A 20,709-nucleotide genomic window follows, 5' to 3' on the forward strand; every position below is an offset into this window, starting at 1 on the left:
TGAGTGTATACATACCACACAAGTTCGAAGTTTGCAGCGACCTCTCAAAGGATCACGGCGTACACACATACGCAAAAAAAAAAAAAAAACCTCAATGTCCAAGCCTAATCCATAAATCTATATCTCCCGTCATCCCTCGGGAGAAAATGGCGTCGATCTACGAGTGCGCAGTAGTAAACCGTCACAATCGATGCATCCGTTATGATCGGGTAATAACAGGCGGGTCTATAATGTCCCTCTTCTGCTTTACTTCCGCTTTACGATGCAACGTCACAGTCTAAAAATAGCATGCGTGCGTTACGCCATTCAGTGCCGCAGTGCCTGACGTACAAAGAGCAGGGAGAGGGAGGGAGATAGCGAGAGTGAGACTACGCGATCGGCTCGGGACAGCTCATCTGTATTTTTTTTTTTTTTTTTTTTTGTATCCGCGATGGACTGACGGCGCAAAGTTTGAGGCGCAAAGTAGCGAGGGATCACTGTACACCCATTGGAAATTTGTAGCCCTAAATCAGGGGTTCCCAACCTATTCCACATCAGGCCGCTGTGGGTGCTGGATTTCTTTCCAACAAAACAGGACGACACATGTATACCGATCTGGTGTTTTACGAGTGTAATCAGTTGATTGTAGTCAGGTGTTGCTTGTTTTAGCAGAAACCTCATTGGTTAAACGGTCTGTGCTCGATCGGTAGGAACAAAAACCAGGACCCACAGGGGTCCTTGAGGACCGGTTTGGGAACCACTGCCCTAAATTAACCCTGTATCCATCTTTTACACTTTATGACAAGGCTGGATGAAATTAACAATTTTGTTGTGGTAACAGGCTAACTGCCAACCACAGGGTTTGCCAAGTTAAGATTTAATTATAGATCTTTCATATGATTAATCTAATAATCAGTTGCACTTGACTTTAAGCAGCGGATAATTATCCTGATTGTATTTTATCCATTCAACATGGTTTGTCAGTGATAAACCTCACATGCATTGTGTTTTTAAATCACACATTTGTAATTGCTACCATTTGACAGATAATTGTAAATGTCGGATGTTATTGGAGAGGACATATACTTGGTGTACGCAGCGTGTGCTGAAAATAAGTTTTGCTCATCTGGCAGCAGCACTCACTTCATTGGTTTCCTTCCATAAACATGGCAAGCAGATTGACTTTAGAATAACGGAGTTCCTGTTTTTTTAATTCATCTCATTATTACAACTTTTAGAAAATATACATGTAAATATTATATTCTCACAGAACAAAACTCGACATGCTCATGGATCCAGTTCAGTGTTGTGGTGTGCAAACTCTAAGGTATCAGTTTGAATGACATAACCTCAATAGCTTTATTGTTGGATTGACTGCCTTAAGTACAATGCTTAACCATGTGTACGATCTCATTCATTACTGTGTGAAAGAGGCCAAACTTGATTACCACACCTTGTGTAGCAGAGAACACAGGAGTGTATTAGTTTACTACATTTTTGCAACTGAGGAAACAAGGTAACCTTTCACCCCAAAGATTATTTTCTGCATTACCCTTGTCTAATGATAGTAAATTGAAAGAAATGAACCATATTTAAATGTTAGCCACAGTTACCTAATATTTGAATGTCATAACTTCCATGTAGCTGAGCCAATGTTTAGTCTCGAGAGTGTTACCAGTATTTGGCCAGCTATTTCCACTGGCTAGGCGGAACATTTCCTTTAAAAGAGCAAGCTCTCCAGACAGACATTTCTGTATAACACTCATCGGTCTGTCCAATCGCTGTGCCCAAATGATGTAAACCCAGGGTGATTCTGGTGACTGTTATGTCACCATTTGATTTCAGTTTATTTTGAAGTGTTGTAATGTTCAAGGCTAACTTTGTCTGGAGTTGGTCATTCGCATTATTTAGTCCTGGAATGGCAGGCCTAATCATCACACAGCTGCGCATAAACTAGCTTGCTAGCGTGATGTTTTTAATTCACTCTTCACGTGATAGACACATGTGATATAAAATTCCAAAAACGTACTGTTTATTGAGCTTCTGAATAATGTACGGAAAGGTTGACTTGGCATGAGTCACAAGAAGGAGTCATGTCAAATATCACCTATGACTAAATTCTTTTCAAAATCTGCTTTTTTTTTTCCAGGTCTGCTGTACCAAGAATTGAGCCACATTTTTCTTCATACATACAGTATGTTCTCATCTGCTTTAAGTGGTAAATGAATATTTTAAAATAAAGGTACTGACAAACTTGCATTATTGTGGTATTTATGTAATCAAATATTAACTAGCAACTTCAGTCTGATTCACTCTGTATTGTAAAGCCTGAGTTATACTCCCGCGTTGCGGTGACGGCGTAGCGACTACGGCGTCATTCGACATTCGATAGTTCTGCGGTGAGGGAACGCGTTGCTCTGTAATTCACCGCCAAGCCACTAGAGGGACGTGGCGTTATGTTTGCACGGTTTTGGGGCATGCTTGTTTACTTCCGCTAGTCGGAGAAAAATAAACAATGCAAGATGGAACTCTTGAAAGTAAATATTCTGCTCATCAACACTGAATAAATATGGAACATACAAATGTTGACGGGCAGGCGACGCAGAAGACGGTTTCGAGGCGGTCTGGCCGACTTTTGATGCCGCACAGAGAGTTTTAGACTCGGGTGGAGAGAGCTAGCTGTGGCGGCTAGCTTCAAACTGGCGTCGAGCACTGCGTTCAAGGTCTGCAAAGCCCTCCAGCCTGATTTGTTTGCCGTGTCCTACAACCAGCCAGTGGGAAGCCATAGCAGATTTCTGGCGTCTAGGGAACTTCCCAAACTGCGTTGGGAGGCTTGATTTTAAGGTTATCATAAAAAGCACCGAGGCACTCTCAATCAGTGATGATGTATTGTGTGTGTGAACTGTCTGTTATTGAAAATTAAAGATCAAAACAACTCTTTTGACACCAAATCTGTGCTTTATTCTTCATATACTTGAAACATATGTACACAGTAAATGATGAAGTGCACCAACCAAAAATACGACATAAAGTGATAAAAAGTTGGCAGTTTTTGGCCGACTGGGTCACCGCTTCGTGTGGCCACTCGATTCCGACCACCCACGTCTCGGTGGTTCTTCCATTTATTTATTTTTTCGATCGCCGACCTTGCCATTTGGCAATCACAATAATAATTTCTTGACGAGACTTGCTCTTCGATGATACTCCCGTCAGCTTGGTCCATTTTTGCGTGTAGAAAACAATGTTTGATTCTATTGTACAATGGCGGTGTTTTCGCGGTAAACCGGAAACAACAGTCTGAGCGGACCAATCACAGTCCGTTTTCGCTACGTCATACGCGTCTACACGACGCGAAGGTTACAAAAATCGAGAGGTGCGCGTCAGGCTACGGCGTAGGGTCGTAACTCGATTCTTCCTTGACGGCGTAGGTCTGACGCGGAAGTATAACTCAGGCTTAACGCTACAAGTCTCGTACTGCTGCCTCAACATACTTCTGAATTTAAAATAGATAAGCAAATAAATTACTCTGATATTTTGTATGTAACCCTTTATAGAACCATAATTTGCAAACCACTTGCTTATTAAACACATCAGATATATTTGCAGAAGTATCCAAATTTGATCACCATAATGATCTTAAATTTGACTCAGCATCAGACAGGAAAAGAAATCACAGAATTCAGAAGCTTAATTTTTCAGCCTTTTTTAGGATCTTACTAAAACCAGGCCTTTACTCTAGTGCATTGATACCTTAGTTAGGATAACAATATTCGAGATTTAAAGGGAACGACGGACAGAAAGACTTGTAGTTCTCAAAAGGTAAACGTTATTACATTTCTTGATGTTTTCGTTTTTATACAATTTGTAAAATTAGCTTAACTAGTAGGTCGTCATTGTTGCTGACGTCGCATGGCGGAGACATCACTGGGTTACACTGCTGGGCTTCCAGAATATGACTCTAGCGACGTAAACATGTCATCTGTTCAGCCCTTTCAATTTGAACCAGAGAGGAACATTAATGAGCATGACAGTACTGTTGATATTGCACAGAACGAGCAGCAAAGGCAAAATGAAGAGGAAAGACGGGATGAGGCGTAGGGTTGGGCATCGAGCATTGAGCATCGATGGGACCCGGTTCTAACGCTCCGGTTCTCCCAGAACCGTTCGCATTTTAAAATTTTGATTCCATGTTTCGATGCCCTGACCGCCGAGTGGAAAAAAAATGCTGCCGAAAACCACGAAGAAGAAGCCACCAGAAGCGCGTGTTTGTGCATTGCAACTTGATTACAACCATGGACACGGTGTGGCACCGCTCAAAAGTTTGGCTTAACTTTACCAAAAAAAATAAAAGACCAGTCAGCTCAGTGTAACATTCGCAACACAACTATTTTCATGCAAGGGTGGCTGCACGACCAATTATGCACGACCGGTTTCATGGAATGTAGCCTAAGTGCCAAGTGCAAAGCTAGCCGAGTACTACGTAGTTGACACGCTGCGCCGTCAGAACCAGATAAGTAAAACAATACAGTACGTCTGTCTTCTGCTGTTCCTGCGATCCGACCCCGGATTAAGCAGTAGATGATGGATGGCGTATTATTACGTCGGGCTATAGTCGATATCATGTATATAGAACTAGATGCAAAATGACAGACTCAGCGCGTTAGAACATATAAAGAGAAATAGATGCAAAATGAAGTAGTAGCAAACAGCCGCCATCTTAAAGCAGTAGATGCCTCTGTTAAAATCAACATTGTTAAAAGGATTTTTGTTTTGGATTCTGTTGTGCTGCTTATTTAGAAAGAAGCAGCCATATGAAGCATTCAATTACTTTTTTAATGAACTCGTAGCAGTGAAAACAGCATCACATCACAAAGCATCCTAGCCAGACGCTCTCATCTCTTCTACTCCGCATTATACGTACACGCGCCTACGGTGCCACTTACTGGCCTAACTTGTATTGTAACAACATAAACATTGCATGTGTCTGTAAACACAACAGAATCGGTTTTACAAATAAAGAAACCTTATTATGTTGCATCATCTACATGAAATTGCAATCAATAGAAAAATTTATACTAATGCTTCGTTGTAGCTCCCAGCTAAGGTACATGTATGTCAAAACAATATAAGTAAATGTTTTTTCCCGTGAGCTTTTGAAAAATAAACATGTGTGTGAAAGTGCACTCCTGTGGAAAGAAACTTCATCACATTCGAATTCAAAGGCTGATATTTATGTACAGGTTAAAAATAACCTGTGAGAAGATCATATAGTTTATAAATTTCACATTAATTGTATTAAGTATTAATAAATAATAATAATTTCATTCAATCATTTTCCATGCCGCTTTTTCCTCATGAGGGTCGCGGAGGTGCTGGAGGCTATCCCAGCTAACTACGGGCAGTAGGCAGGGTACACCCTGAACTGGTTGCCAGCCAATCGCAGGGCACAAGGAGACGTACAACCATTCACACACACACTCATACCTACAGTCAATTAAGAGTGTTCAATCATGCATGTTTTTTGGATGTGGGAGGAAACCAGAGTTCCCGGAGAAAACACACACAGGCACGGGGAGAACATGCTAACTCCACAGAGGAAGGCCAAAGCCGGGGATTGAACCCTTGATCTCAGAACTGTGGGGCGGTCGTGCTAACCACTCAGCCACCGTGCCTAATAATACTTTCGAATTCATATAAATACTAATAATATTAATACAGTTCAAATTCATAAAATTCTTTAAAAAATCGAGACGTTAAGACATTAATATAAACTAATACATTTTTAAACTATAGATTTTTTTTGACCCTGAAAGAATCGAAATCGAGAATCGTTCAGAACGGGAATCGAAATATGGAACCGGAATCGTTCAATTTCAAACAATGCCCACCCCTAATGAGGCGAGACGCGAGTAGGACAAAACCGGTTTTGTGCCAAAATGTGCCACACCAGCGAAACGTCCTACAAGAGGCGAATTTGACACCCAAAGTACTACCGTGCACTCAGCTTGTTTTGTTTAGATGCATAGAGATAAAACATGCTAAAGATGCCTCAAGAAAATACTTAAACGTAGTAATATCAAATAAGGGTGGTGTAAATACGTTACATGACTAATGTAGTCAACAGATCAACAATCTGCTTTAAGGCTACCACAAGAAAACACAATGCTTAAAAGTATGAGAGGGAAACACATGCAAAACGTATTTTGAAGCAATGAAAAGGGAATAAAAGACTCAATAAAAACACAAATAGTAAGTACTCGCCAGTTTTAACCAATGTGCGCATGTATTGGACATCTCGCCACATAAGAAGGGATTGCAGAACACTGGCAGTGTTCGTCTAATTACAGTGTCAAATTACGTCATCACCCTGAGCGTTCATTGCGCGCATAAATCCTGGCGCCCTCCTTAGGTCAAAACGTACTACATTTTATACATTTTTAAATTAACGGCAATATTTTATAATTTATTTTATAGGGTGAGAAGCTCGGTCATCCGGGAGGGACTCGGCGTCGAGCCGCTACTCCTCCGCGTAGAGAGGAGGCAGCTGAGGTGGCTCGGGCATCTGGTTCGGATGCCTCCCGGACGCCTCCCTGGAGAGGTGTTCCGGGCATGTCCCACCGGCGGGAGGCCCCGGGGACGACCCAGGACACGCTGGAGAGACTATGTCTCTCGGCTGGCCTGGGAACGCCTTGGGAACCCGCCGGAGGAGCTGGTTGAAGTGGCTGGGGAGAGGGAAGTCTGGGCTTCCCTGTTAAAGCTGCTGCCCCCGCGACCCGACCCCGGAACAAGCGGAAGATAATGGATGGATGGATGGATGGATGGCAATATTTTATGTGTTTCTTATAACATATTTTAGTAAAAGAGAACAATTGTTGTATTCAAGTCCGAGGCTCCCTTTAAACAATTGAATTTTTAGTGGCTGCAATCTTGGGAGAGTTTAGTATTATACAACTTAACCATCAACACCCCCACCCTAACGCTTGGACACATAAGGGAGCCCAACTAAACAGCTTTAACCCAAAGCAATTCACCAAGAAAGCAGATGGAAAATCCTTAATAGGAGCTGATTTTATAGCTTTCCAGGCTTGTAGTGCTCTTCTGTCTTAATTTTGGAGGAATGTCCTTCAGTGAGAAGTCAATTGACATCGGTGTTTTTCACACTTTACTTGCGGTCGTACGTCCTGTTTTGTGGAAAATAAAGAAAATTGAATGCTGTTCCTGTATCGAAATTGAAGTGGATAATCACAAACATTGTAGCAACAAAACTATTTTAAACAAATAATTTTGGGGAATTATTGATTTCAGTTGTAATAATTCAATGCAATCAAGAATAGACAAAGGGATTATGTGTAAATATTCATACAGACAATTTGTTCTTTCATGAGATATTCTAAAATCACATTCAAGATGGTTACATATTTTATTTGTTTGTTATAATTTAATCCTTTTTTTAACTTTTAAACATTTGCTCTTTTTAAGTGTTGTTACATCAGCCTGGATAGATTTTTAGTTGGTTAAAATACTGTAAATGTTTATGTGTTGCCAGTGCATGACGCACTGCTGTGGGCAAATATGGCCAGTACCTGGTGATTTTCCTTTCATCAAAGGTTAACTTAACATTGGGTCATGGCTGTCTTAAAACAGGAAGAATCAGTCATAGTCTCAAGTGTTTAACACTTATTCATCAATGTAATTTGAGATTGTTTTACTAGCATTGAATGGAGCCGGAGAGGGATGATATTTCAAAAGATCACTTTAGAAACACTCTACTGTCATGACTTGTTATGTTTCTGTTATTTATTTCTCTAGTAATGACCATTTGTTAATCCAGTATGTTTTTTTTTTGTTTTTTGTTTTTTTGAAAGGGCAAGCTAAATTTAAGTGCGGATTACATTTCCAGAAGTGCCATATTGAGACTACTGAGAGTAAAAGCCAGAGGGAGTGCGCTGTAGCCATGCCTCAGTGTGTCCCAGGATACCCCTAACAGTGATGGATAGCGGTTGAACACTCAGTACCACCCCAATCCTGGGGGCTGTCCTGCCTGAGTTCGTGTCTTCCTGGAATCAGCCATGACCACTCACAGATCCAGGATGGAAAAAGTCATGCAGAGCGTCCTGGCTACATTAACTCTGTGAGGCAAACAATGTGAATGCTTGACTAATGACAACGCAATGATAATGCTAACCAGAACAACATTTCTCACGGTGTTTGTTGCACAGCATCTTTTGTTGTCGGCATTAAGATATGACACTCACGAGTACTAATTCTAGGACTATTGTCTTGTTTTTCTATAGCTCGTTTTTTTCCCTCAGGGTTTCATTCTTTGGTCTTGAGCTAATGGTGTGAGGTTGCAATTACATCCGGTGCGCATCCGTTGATCTCAGCCTGCAATTACTCTGTGCTTTTCTTCTACTGATTTAAAAAAAAAAAAATAAATAAAAAAAAAAATAAAAAAAGACTATAGCACAAGCTGTAAATAAATAGGATATACGTACAGTGAGGAGAACAAGTATTTGATACACTGCCGATTTTGCTGGTTTTCCCACTTGCAAAGCATGTAGAGGTCTGTAATTTGTATCATAAATTCTCTTCAACTGTGAGGGACGGAATCTAATACAAAAAAACAGAAAATCACGTTGTATGATTTTTAAATAATAAATTTGCATTTAATTGCATGAAATAAGTATTTGATACATCACAAAAATCGAACTTAATATTTAGTACAGAAACCTTTGTTTGCTTTTACAGATACCAAACGTTTCCTGTAGTCCTTGACAAGGTTTGCACACACTGCAGCAGGGATTTTGGCCCACTCCTCCATGCAGCTCTTCTCCAGAGCCTTCAGGTTTCGGGGCTGCTGCCGGGCAACACGGACTTTCAGCTCCCTCCATAGATTTTCTATTGGGTTCAGATCTGGTGACTGGCTAGGCCAATCCAGGACCTTAAGATGCTTCTTACGGAGCCACTCTTTAGTTGCCTTGGCTGTGTGCTTTGGGTCGTTGTCATGCTGGAAGACCCAGCCACGACCCATCTTCAGGGCTCTCACTGAAGGAAGGAGGTTGTCAGCCAAGATCTGGCGATACATAGCCCCATCCATCCTCCCCTCAATACGGTGCGGTCGTCATGTACCCTTGGCAGAGAAGCAGCCCCAAAAAATGATGTTTCCTCCTCCATGTTTCACGGTTGGGATGGTGCTCTTGGGGTTGTACTCATCCTTCTTTTTCCTCCAAACACGACGAGCCGAGTTTAGACCAAAAAGTTAAATTTTGGTCACATCCGACCGCATGACCTCCCATTGCTCCTCTGGATCATCCAGATGGTCAGTGGCAAACTTCAGACGTGTCTGGACGTGCACTGGCTTCAGCAGCGGGACCTTGCGTACGCTGTAGGATTTGAATTCATGATGGCGTAATGTGTTTCCGATGGTTTTCTTCGAGACTGTGGTTCCAGCTCTCTTCAGGTCATTGACCTGGTCCTGCCGTGTAGTTCTGGGCTGATCCCTCACCTTCCTCATGATCAGCGATGCCCGACGAGGTGAGATCTTGCATGGAGACCCAGAAAGAGGCAGATTGACCGTCAACTTGAACTCCTTCCATTTTCTAATAATCGCTCCAACAGTTGTTACCTTCTCACCAAGCTGCTTGCTTATTTTCCTGTAGCCCATCCCAGCCTTGTGCAGGTGTATTATTTTATCCCTGATGTCCTTACACAGCTCTTTGGTCTTGGCCATTGTGGAGAGGTTGGAGTTTGTTTGTTTGTTTGTTTGTTTGTTTGAGCATGTAAACAGGTATCTTTTATACAGGTAACAAGTTCAAACAGGTGCAGTTACTTCCGGTAATGAGTGGAGAACAGGAGGGGTTCTTAAAAAAGAACTAAGAGCCGAAATATTTACTAGTTGGTAATGTATCAAATACTTATTTCATGCAGTTAAATACAAATGTATCATTTAAAACTATACAATGCGATTTTCTGGATTTTTGTATTAGATTCCGTCCCTCACAGTTGAAGAGAACTTAAGATACAAATTACAGACCTCTACATGGCTTGCAAGTGGGAAAACCAGCAAAATCGGCAGTGTATCAAATACTTGTTCTCCCCACTGTATGTTATAGGTAACCTCGGACTTAAACATTTGTATGCTTTAATAAGCAACAATTGTTGTCTTTTACTAAAATGTGTTATTAGAAACAAATAAAATATTGCCATTGTATAAAAATCTATAATATTTAGTACATGTTTTGACCTACAGAGGGCGCTATGATTTATACGTGCAATAGACGCTCGGGGTGATGACGTAGTTTGTCACTGTCACTAGACGAACACTACCGGTGTTCTGCAATTCCTTCCTACGCGGCGAGACGTTCAACACATGCGCCCATCGGTTAAAAGCGGTGAGTACTTACTATTTGTGTTTTTATTGAGTCCTTTGTTACCTTTTCATTGGCTTAAAATACTATTTGCATGTGTTTCCCTCTCATCTTTTAAGCATTGTGTTTTCTTGTGGAAGCTTTAAAGCAGATTATTGATATGTTGACCACATTAGTCACGTAGCGTATTTAAACCATCCTTATTTGATATTACTATGTTTAAGTATTTTCTTAAGGCATCTTTAGTATGTTCTGTCGGTATGCATCTAAGCAAAACAAGCTGAAAGTGCAAGGTAGAACTTTGGGTGTCAAATTCGCCTCCTGTAGGAGGTGTAGCATATTTTGCAAGAAAAATAGTTTTGCCCTACCCTCGTCTTGTCTCATCCCGTGTTTCCTGTTCATTTTGCTTTTGCTGCTCGTTTTGTGAAATATCGACAGTGCTGTCGTGCTCATTAATGTTCCTTTGGGGTTCAAATTGAAAGGGTTGAACAGATGACATGTTTATGCCGCTAGAGTCATACTCAGGAGTCATACTCAGCGTAACCCAAAGATATCAACACTCTGCGACGTCAACAACAATGGCAACCAACTACTTATACTAATTTTACAAACTGTATAAAAACGAAAACATCAAGAGGGGTATCAAAATGAAATTATTTTAACTCATAACAACGTTTATCTTTTAAGAACTACAAATCTTTCTATCCGTGGATCCCTTTAATGCCACTGTGTCCTTCTATTCTTCCACTTCATTCTATGAGAAAAAAATATGGGGGAGCCTGACTATTACAAACAGGAATAATAGTCAATGCAGATTGGAAGAGGATTTTACCAAACCCTTTCCACAAAGTAGGAACCATTAACTGATTTGGTAAAATGACTAATTCGGGTAGAATTGAGTTTTTCAATATAACTCGTGAATAGTATTAATCGATTTAGGTACATCATCAATGCACATACGATATCAATTCTACATCTGTAAAATGCCTGTGACACGAAAAAACATGTTTATCTCATAATACACGCGGTATTTTATGCTCCTGAATGAAATGGACCGCTTGGATGTGTGTGGAAGCGATCACTATATTTATTTTGTTTTTTCAATCCCGCGCCATGAAAATGAGTGACTTCCGGCAATAGTCTCAAGTTGAGAAAGAGGGCGCTGTGACATGTACTGAGGAAGGAGTCCTCTTGACTATACAGCTGTACTGTTCTATGAGAAGGACTAAGGATTCAGCTGATTTTGCAGATTAATACGTTTATTTTTCGCATCACGCCAGCCAAACGGCTGCAGAAAAATCTTGCTGTATGAGGGAGAGGCGTGTGGCCTTTTTGGAGTTTCAAAAGGTTCCCATTCACCGGTTCCCATTCATTGGCCAAAACAAGCCCTACTACTGTGGACCACGGGACCTACGAGGAAGTGAGTAAACATCGTGTTTTGTATTATGTCAAATACTGGGATCATTTTATAACGGAGGTGGCTTGCATTTTGTGGTTGACATGCTCCTTTTCCCCTCGGCCGACAACCAGCGGCTTGTCGCACATCCCCCCGCCGGGCGAGCACTATACTCGGCTTTTGCCCTCTAGGTGTGCCCGGTGTTCTGTCAAATTTTCCACCCAATCAAAAATTGCAACTTTGTGTTAAAAATAGCCGCGAATACAGCAATTACAAAGTAAACACTACAAACTTTCTTTTAATAAAGGACTACTTACGTTTGATCATGCATAGGCATGTAAAAATCCCTCTTTATACATATTAGCTGCACGTTAGCTGCACAACAACTGCAGCCGCCCTCCTCCGGGGAACGAGCTGTAAATTGCTCTCCGCCTAGCGGTTTGCCGATCGGCAAAGACGATCGACAACCCGGTCGTCATGTGAAATGACCCGGGCTAGTTATGTGTGATTTTCCGCTTCGAAGACTTTGAAACATCACTCGGTTCGGGTTAGCATGTCGGCTAGCTGTCACGCCTCTTGGTTTGTTTACATTCTTCGAAGCCGGGGAAGGGAAATGACATAAGCCCGATTTTGGTGTCATAAAATATCGTTCGGGAAGTGCGACAGTGAAGGTGAAGTCGAAAGTTTTGACCATTATGGAGTAATTTTGCCATGTCATCCTGAATAAATGCATTTTTATTATTTCAGATTTCATTTAGCACAAGACTGTTATTTGTCATGACCATGCCATTTATTTAGCAATTGGGGGAAAATAGTTGGATAAAAAGAATATCCTGTAAAAATATTGAGGTAGAGAGACTGAAACAATGACATTTTGCAGCTCTCTCCGTTTCGTATTCCTCGTTGTGAATAATTCCCCCTCAACAGGCTGACTGGTCCTTCTCAAGCCATTTATTTAGCTATTGGGGAAAAATACCTGGATAAAAAGAATATCCTGTAAAAATATTGGAGTAGAGAGATTAAAACAATGACATTTTGCGGCTCTCTTCGTCGCGTTTTCCTCGTTGTGAATAATTCCCCCTCAATGGGCTGCATACTAAATCGGATGAAATTGTGACTCTGCTGATGTCATCCACCTGTTGGGGACGCTAGAGCCCTATAATGGTAGGCGTGGCTAACCGGCAGATTAAAAGACTAATTTCTCGTCATCTGCGCTTTGCTAAATTGTTGTATATAGTGGAATCGTCTTAAAATATGATTCTAATTCACATAATAATCCTATGTAATACTTTTTTTCTCCTGTCGTACACACTTTAAAGTCTACGAAACTAATTTCGTGCTGAAAAATATATGGCACTTGGAATAATGGTAGGATTTGTGTTCCATCTGACTTTTATTACACAGCAGGTTGTTCAGGGTATACTGCACTGTACAAAGTTTTTCCTTTGCAGCATTCAGTTATTTATGAGTGAAAATGATATGTTCATCCATTATCTGCTGATTTGCCCTTGCATGGCCATGGATGTCTAAATATGCAAATTTATTGTTGTATTGAAGCTAATAACTTAGATGATAAGAACTACTCTCACAAACATTAGAATGGATAACAACTGTTGAAACACCCAAAAAAAAAAAAAAAAAAAAAAAAAAAAATGAACATCATTTTACAACTGTGTGATTACAGAGGTGAGCTAGTGGCACATCTGGTTGAAAATGGGAAGCGCAAGTGTGCTTTAGGCTCCAGTTTTAAAGTTTGCATAATTGAGAAGATTTTATCTGTTTAATTTTTGCACAGAACTCAATCGAAAAATGAAGATTGCAGACGTAGCTTGCTGAGTTCATGTGGCTCATGGCCACCATATTATGTTTGTAGCTATCCTATGGTGTTTTCTTCAATGCTACTGCTTTCAGTTTTGGCATGAGAGAGTACATCTTTACTGCCAGCCTCACAGCTTGGTCTGTCTGAAAGTAATTACTGGAGCAATATTGACAATTACCCGTCTACCAGGGCAGTAAATCTCAGCCGAAGGATTAGTTGAACAACTGCAGGTCTGGCAATAGGGGGCTTTGGTCTCATGATACAGCGGACACAAAATATCCTCAGGGGGGAGTAAACTTGCTTGAGCTGCCAAATGTTTTTCATGTTGGTGGTGGGCCAGGTTTGAGAGTAGCTTCTGATATAGTATTCCTGATATCTTTAGCAAGCTATGTTTTTTTGCCCAGTTGGAATCTTATCAGCATTGGAACTGACATACTGGACTTCTCTAAAAGGGATGTATTTTTGGCATTATCAGAAGGAGCAGTTTTACTAAAGTTGTTGGTTTTGCTAGCTATTTTTTTGGACTTTAAGAATCGCTGCTGCTTTGCAGTCGCATTGGAATACAACCACATCCAAAAAAGACCAAAAAAAGTGATGCGAGTGGCTCTTACTGTCTTAAAATACATGTAGTATATGTTTTATTGACGTTATTGTGTCATTCATAGTCAGCGACAAAATGCTAAGTCAAGACTTGGAAGTCCATGTATTTTATATGTTAAACAGTAACTCAGTAGTCAGGTACCACCCAAAACAGAAGCTTTGAGTCTAATGGAAATCAACAAAGACGTGTGTGTGGTCTCCTTATTCTTATTCACGTGTTGCTCATTCTACCACTTTCCATCTAAAAGTAAAAAATTAGTTAGGTTTAGATAGTCATCCCATTTTCCCCAGTCGACATCCCTGGGGAATAATGATAGGAAGCAGGACTTGGCTGGTAGATTGGGAAGCAGGATGGATGGAACTACTGTGGTCAGCACTGTGGCAATGAAGTCAGAGTCTGGCCCACATTAAAACGAAGCAGACGCTTGCACTTAGACAGCAGCACCACTCTAGCCAACATGTTTAGAACACATGAAAGTATTTTCCCTCCAGGCTGCATCACGTGTGGGCAAATGCTTAGCAAGTGTAGAAGATGGTTTGTTGAGGTGGGATCCAGTAAGAAAATATTTTTGTACCTTTCTACAGTTGGCCATAAAAATCCACATAATGTTGTAAAGTTCAATTGTGCTCCTCAAGTGTTACATGTATTTTAGAAAGTTGCTCCCATATGTGAGTAAGAAATATTGTCAAGTTGGCTAAAATGAATGATGTCAAGGAATATACCGCCCACCGCGCTACTACTTTCTTTTATTGCTTCGTGTTGGAGTTGCTTTGAGGGATTTCTTCAGAACCCTCTTGTTCCTATGTTGTTTGTTCTGTGTATTGGTATGAGCTCATTGAGCTCTTATCCTTACGTATGATGACTACGAGACTTGGCAGAATGTGAGAACAGAAAGGTAACAAGTTAGAACATTAAAATGCAATTTACCTTTCATTATATATGACGTGTGTGTCAACTCTTCTTTTATCCACACTTGTGTATTTTGCCACTGACCTACTTCTTGTGTTTTTTATAACTTTCTGTTGCTATGACAACAAGTAAATATTACCCAACCAATCTTTTCATCTTTGCAGTAATTTCCAATGGGTCATATGGTTGTTCTGGTTAAGAAAACGTGAGCATTTATTATCATATTATTTATTGGCTGGACAAGCGTTGAAAAGAGAAATGCAGTATGTCATCTGGAACCGCGCACCAGTTTCATTTATTTGTCTCCAGACTGCGTGCAGTGTTGACAAATTATGTTCAAGGTCACATTTAACATTGCTAACATTGCTGAATTTGGTCACTGTAAGGCACAGCCTGATTGAATTTAAATTCTTGGAACGGTATGATCGAATCTTTCTGTGAAATCTGTTGGAGAAGTTGAGAACAAGCATATGGAAGCACCGTTCTTACTGTATGTTGACAATGAAAAGCATGTCTCAAAGTTCACTGTGTGCCCAACAGTGCTCAAAACGTCACCACTTATGCACTGCCAATTGGCCACGAAGAAACTGCATTACTATGATTATCACTACATCGCCCTGTAACTCAATCACGCCGAAACGAGTTCGACAGCCTTCTGCAACCGTGGCATTACTCATAGTTGAACTGTTCTTATCCAGGGACAACCATGACTAAAATTAAAAAATAAAAAAATTTTAAAAAATCTTGGACTTGTCCCCCTTCTTGGAAACAACTGACCTCATATGCTGGTTCCCTGCCATATTTTCATGTCAATAATGCACTTTGGCCAATCAAACAATGTTCCATGACAACACTAACAAAGCTTGTCAGTGCTTAGACTGAGACCTGCCACCCACATTCAAAGCACTCCACCCAGAGTCACACGTATACACACTAGCTAATCCGTCACACAATGAGCAACAACGAACATCTGCATATTTAGTCATTCAACAAACACGTGAACACATTACTATCAACGAGAAAGCTTTCCAGACATTTTCAAAGGCTGTCTTCAGCTACACTCCATTGCTACATGTCGATATCTTTGTTTCCTCACTTTCTGAAGCATGTCAACCAGTTTACTGTCAATTTTACTTTACAAAATTTCTGATTACTAGATTTGTGGACAGGAGCTAGAAATGACTGAAAACAATGAAAACAATATAATGGGCTCAATAGCCAAAATTTAGATCACTTGGGATGAAGTTACAGCACCATACAAGGTAGGGCAGCCCTACGTCTTGCATGCTGCGCTAGTGCGCAGCCTCAAGCAGGACACTTGTTTGTCCTCTTTTATTAAGTTTGACCTGAACGCAACACAAGCCTGTGTGTCCATGAGTGCTTACTGCATTAAGAGCAACTGCAGGTATAGGCAAAGTTAAAGGGTACCACGGATTGAAAGACATGCAGTTCTTAAAAGATAAATGTTAGTACAAGTTATAATAATTTGATATTATAACCCCTCTTTTTGTTTTCGTTTTAATAAAATTTGTAAAATTATTTTAACTAGTAGGTCGCCATTGTTGTTGACGTCGCAGGGCGGTGACGTCACATGGGTACGCTGCCGGACTTCCACAGTGTCACTCTTTAACTACATAAACATGTAATCGGGTCTGCCGTTCCAATCTGAACCCGAGTGGAACATTAATGAAAATGAGAGCAAAATCAAAATGAACAGGAAAGACGGGTTGAGACGAGTAGCATTCACGTGTCAAGTAAGCTAATGACAGCACTCTCCTGCTCTAGTGACGAGAGCAGGACAGTGTTTGATCTGAAAAACTGTTTGCAGAACTTCACGGTAAATTAATGTGTGTGTGATCCAACTTATTTCAATATTTTTATTGAGACAGTTAGCATCCAGAGCTGTCATGTGCCTTACATATGATTAGGGTATACAGTGAAACACAGCAGTTTGATTATTTTTGCTGACACCCACATCACAGGGAAATGACACGAAAACGTTGATGCAGTTTGCCTCTACCGAGAAGTCGAGGGGCTCCGTGACTGAGAGAATGCTGCCTTACCTTATTTTTATCACGTAAAAGCAAATGTCCAGATTGTTGATCATCCTGCCAGTGTTCTCAGATTTATCAGACTTATCAGATGTTGCTTCCAAATCTTGCTTCCCGGTGAATAAGGGACATGGAAAACAAATAAATGTATTAAACCTAGTTTGATTGCTGGCTATTCGTATCATTTTCTGCCCCAAAAATTATAATGTCTTATTTTGCACATTGAGATCTAAGAAGCAGAGAAAGGCGAGTGGACACAGGCATTTAGATTCGTAGCTCGGACCACGCCGTTTATTGGCATAAACTTCTGCAATTCCTTCACAACATACAATTGAACAAAAGTATCATATAGTGAAAATACAACAAAATAATATTCGTATCTTTCAAAAAATAATGTTCACAAAAAGAAAAGTGCTTTTATCTTTATTAATGAGGCCATGTTCTCACAAACAACAATGCAAAGAGAATTGGGATTCACAATCAAAATAGATATGCAAAACACACATAAAACTTACTCAGACTTTGGTCAAACTCTATTTAAAGATTTTAGCAACTTGTTTAGCTCAACAAATACACTAGATGGTTATATTTAGTCACAATATACATACTATGATGCTGGGAGCCATTATCAGGAGTCTTGTATGTTGTGAAGACAACATTGAACCAATTGAACATAATGGACCCGCACTAAAGAGGAAACTACTGCGTCAGTCAAGGGACAAAACTCACTCATTGTCTTTGATCTCTAATTTAAAACTCGCCATTGACACCTTGTGGTGTATTTAAATCACTACCTTACATAGTTAAGGAGTGACACTGTGAAACCCTGCGACGTCAACAACTATTTAAAACATTTTATTAAAACAAAAAACATTAAGAGGGGTTTTAATACCAAATTATTATAACTCGTACTAACATTTATCCTTTAAGAACTACATGTCTTTATATCCGTGGTTCCCTTTAAGAAATTAGTAAAGCGCTATTTGAACTTAACATCTGAAATGCTGTCAACTTGTTGGCGCTACAGATGAGTCATTTTCTGTTGTCAGCACCACTGTTAACAATTCAATTCAATTTTTTTTTGTATAGCCCTACTGTATATCACAACAAGGTTGTCTCAAAGGGCTTTGCAGACTAGAGGATATTGGTATTTATCTGCTAAAACTAAACAGAGGTGCCTGAAACTCTAAAAGGTTTTGAATTCACTGTACATATGCTCAACTATTGACGCATGCACAATTTAAAATTAGGGCACACTTTTGAAACAAGTGCTAACTTGCTCCTAGTATTTCCGTACTGTTATGTGATGCATAATTCGTCACTGCAGTAACAGCAACAAATTTACAAAAAAACAAAAAAAAAGGAAATAAAAATGAACAAATATTGTAACAAGTATGTCTTGAATAGTGTGAATCAATGATTGTATAATGTTTTTGTTTCTTGTTGAAAATTATTGGTCCCAAAAACTGACTGTGATGGTAGCGTAACACTGCCTCACTACATATTTCTGTAAAACTTTATTTGTAAACAAAAATTATCTAATCTCTTGGGAATTAAATCTGATAAAGACCTATTTATACTACTTAATAATGACAGTTGAAATTAGTGGTATTATTCCGCAGGAATTTTAGACATTCTTTTATTGAGGTTTACCAGTAGAATTGAGTTTATGGCTGTTTTGTTTTTTGTAGGAACGTAGTTATTGGGAAGGTGTCTGGCTATTAATCTTTTACATGGAAAACACAATGCTGTGTTTACTGTTAACAGCACTACTAAACATTTATTTAAGGACATATTAAACCATTCATTTGTGCTAAGACTAATAGTATTATCATGTAATTGTGATCTTGAGGAGTCGGTAAAAAAAAAAAAAGTTGCATAACACCCCGATCCAGGAAAGTTCTTTTCAGGCACCAGTAAACATTGCTTCCAAGTTAATAACATGAGAACAGCAGCAAGAAGTCAAACAACTCCTGGCAGCACAACATGAAAGCAACAACAAACACTTACTTTGGAACCCTGGTTTGAAACTCAATTTAAAAACCCTAATCCTATTCTGAAACCATAATCTAAAACCCCCAAGAACACTTTGAAACTATAATCTAAAACCCTAACAATATTTCGAAACCCTACTACGGTAGCCCTAATTTGAACCCCTAATGCTAATTTGGAATCCTAATCCTAGTTTGGAACCCAAACCCCAGTTTTAAATCCTATTTTGAAACCTATTTTGGTTCTGTTGGACCTGAGTGCAGCCTTTGACACAATCGACCATAATATCTTATTGCAGAGATTAGACTGTGACATAGGCATTAGAGGAGCAGCCCTCTGCTGTCTTAAATTCTATTTATCTAATAGGTACCAGTTTGTCAATGTAAACCAGCAATCATCACCATACTCTAGAGTTAGTTATGGTGTGCCGCAAGGATCGGTCCTCGGGCCCATCTTGTTTACGCTGTATATGCTTCCTCTAGGTAATATGATCAGAAAACATAGCATTAACTTTCATTGTTACGCTGACGACACACAAATTTTTATCAATTAAACCTGAGCAGATCAGGCAAGTGGACAAACTAAGCACCTGCATCCGAGATATAAATACCTGGATGAGCACTATCTTCTACTTAATCCTGAAAAGACAGAAGTCCTTATAATAGGCCCGAAAAGTGTGAGAGACTCTTTAGCTGCCCACATAGTCACTCTGGACAATGTAAGTGTAGCCTCCAGCACCACAGTTAAAAACCTAGGAGTTTTATTCGACCCTGACTTATCGTTTAAAGCTCACATTAAACAAACCTGCAGAACGGCCTTCTTTCACCTGCGCAACATAGCCAAAATTAGAAATATTTTATCTAAAAGCGATGCAGAAAAATTAATTCACGTGTTCGTTACATCGAGATTGGATTACTGTAACTCCCTTCTTGCACCTTAGTTCCTAAAAGTTCCCTAAAAGGTCTTTAGCTTGTCCAAAATTCAGCAGCAAGACTTTTAACAGGAACCAATAGAAGAAAGCACATCACCCCTGTGCTCCAGGCCCTTCACTGGCTTACAGTCGAGTTTAGAATTAAATTTAAAATCCTCCTTCTTACATTTAAGACCATTAATGGGTTGGGGCCATTTTATCTCTCCGATGCTCTGGTTCCATACCGCCCCAACAGAACACTCCACTCTCAGAATGCAGGTCTACTGGTAGTTCCCAGGGTTTCTAAAAGTACTGTCGGAGCTAGAGCCTTTAGCCACCAAGCCCCTGTTTTATGGAATCAGCTTCCAGCTAATATTAAAGAAGCCGAGACAGTCTGCACATTTAAGATTAGATTAAAAACGTTCCTATTCAACAAAGCTTATGGTCAGGCTAGTTGAAGTCGGAGTAGACTCAAAGTTTAGTCTAAGCTGCACTAGAAGCTATAAAGCTGGGGGAAGTACAGCCACTGAGTTCTATCTCCTTTTTCTCACTCTACCTACCACTTATCTTACTTTTTTTCTATTTTCCAATGTTAATATCTAGTTGTCTAGTCTCTTCATGACTAGTCACCTGGTGTCCCCTTTCCCCCCTCCCCTCTGGGGAGGGGCTATTTTTCAGCTGCAGC

General features: G+C 40.0%; 1 protein-coding gene across 1 annotated transcript in view; it reads right to left on the reverse strand.

The window, feature by feature from the left end:
* angptl2b (angiopoietin-like 2b) overlaps positions 1-17,228 on the reverse strand; it is a 53,589-nt gene extending 36,361 nt beyond the window's left edge. The window contains exon 1 of the mRNA XM_057831952.1: positions 17,135-17,228. The gene's annotated coding sequence lies outside the window, so the exon portion shown is untranslated. The remainder of the gene's footprint in view (positions 1-17,134) is intronic.
* Between the last annotated feature and the right edge of the window lie 3,481 nt (positions 17,229-20,709).

This window comes from Corythoichthys intestinalis, chromosome 3, assembly GCF_030265065.1.
Source record: "Corythoichthys intestinalis isolate RoL2023-P3 chromosome 3, ASM3026506v1, whole genome shotgun sequence".
Lineage (NCBI taxonomy): Eukaryota > Metazoa > Chordata > Actinopteri > Syngnathiformes > Syngnathidae > Corythoichthys > Corythoichthys intestinalis.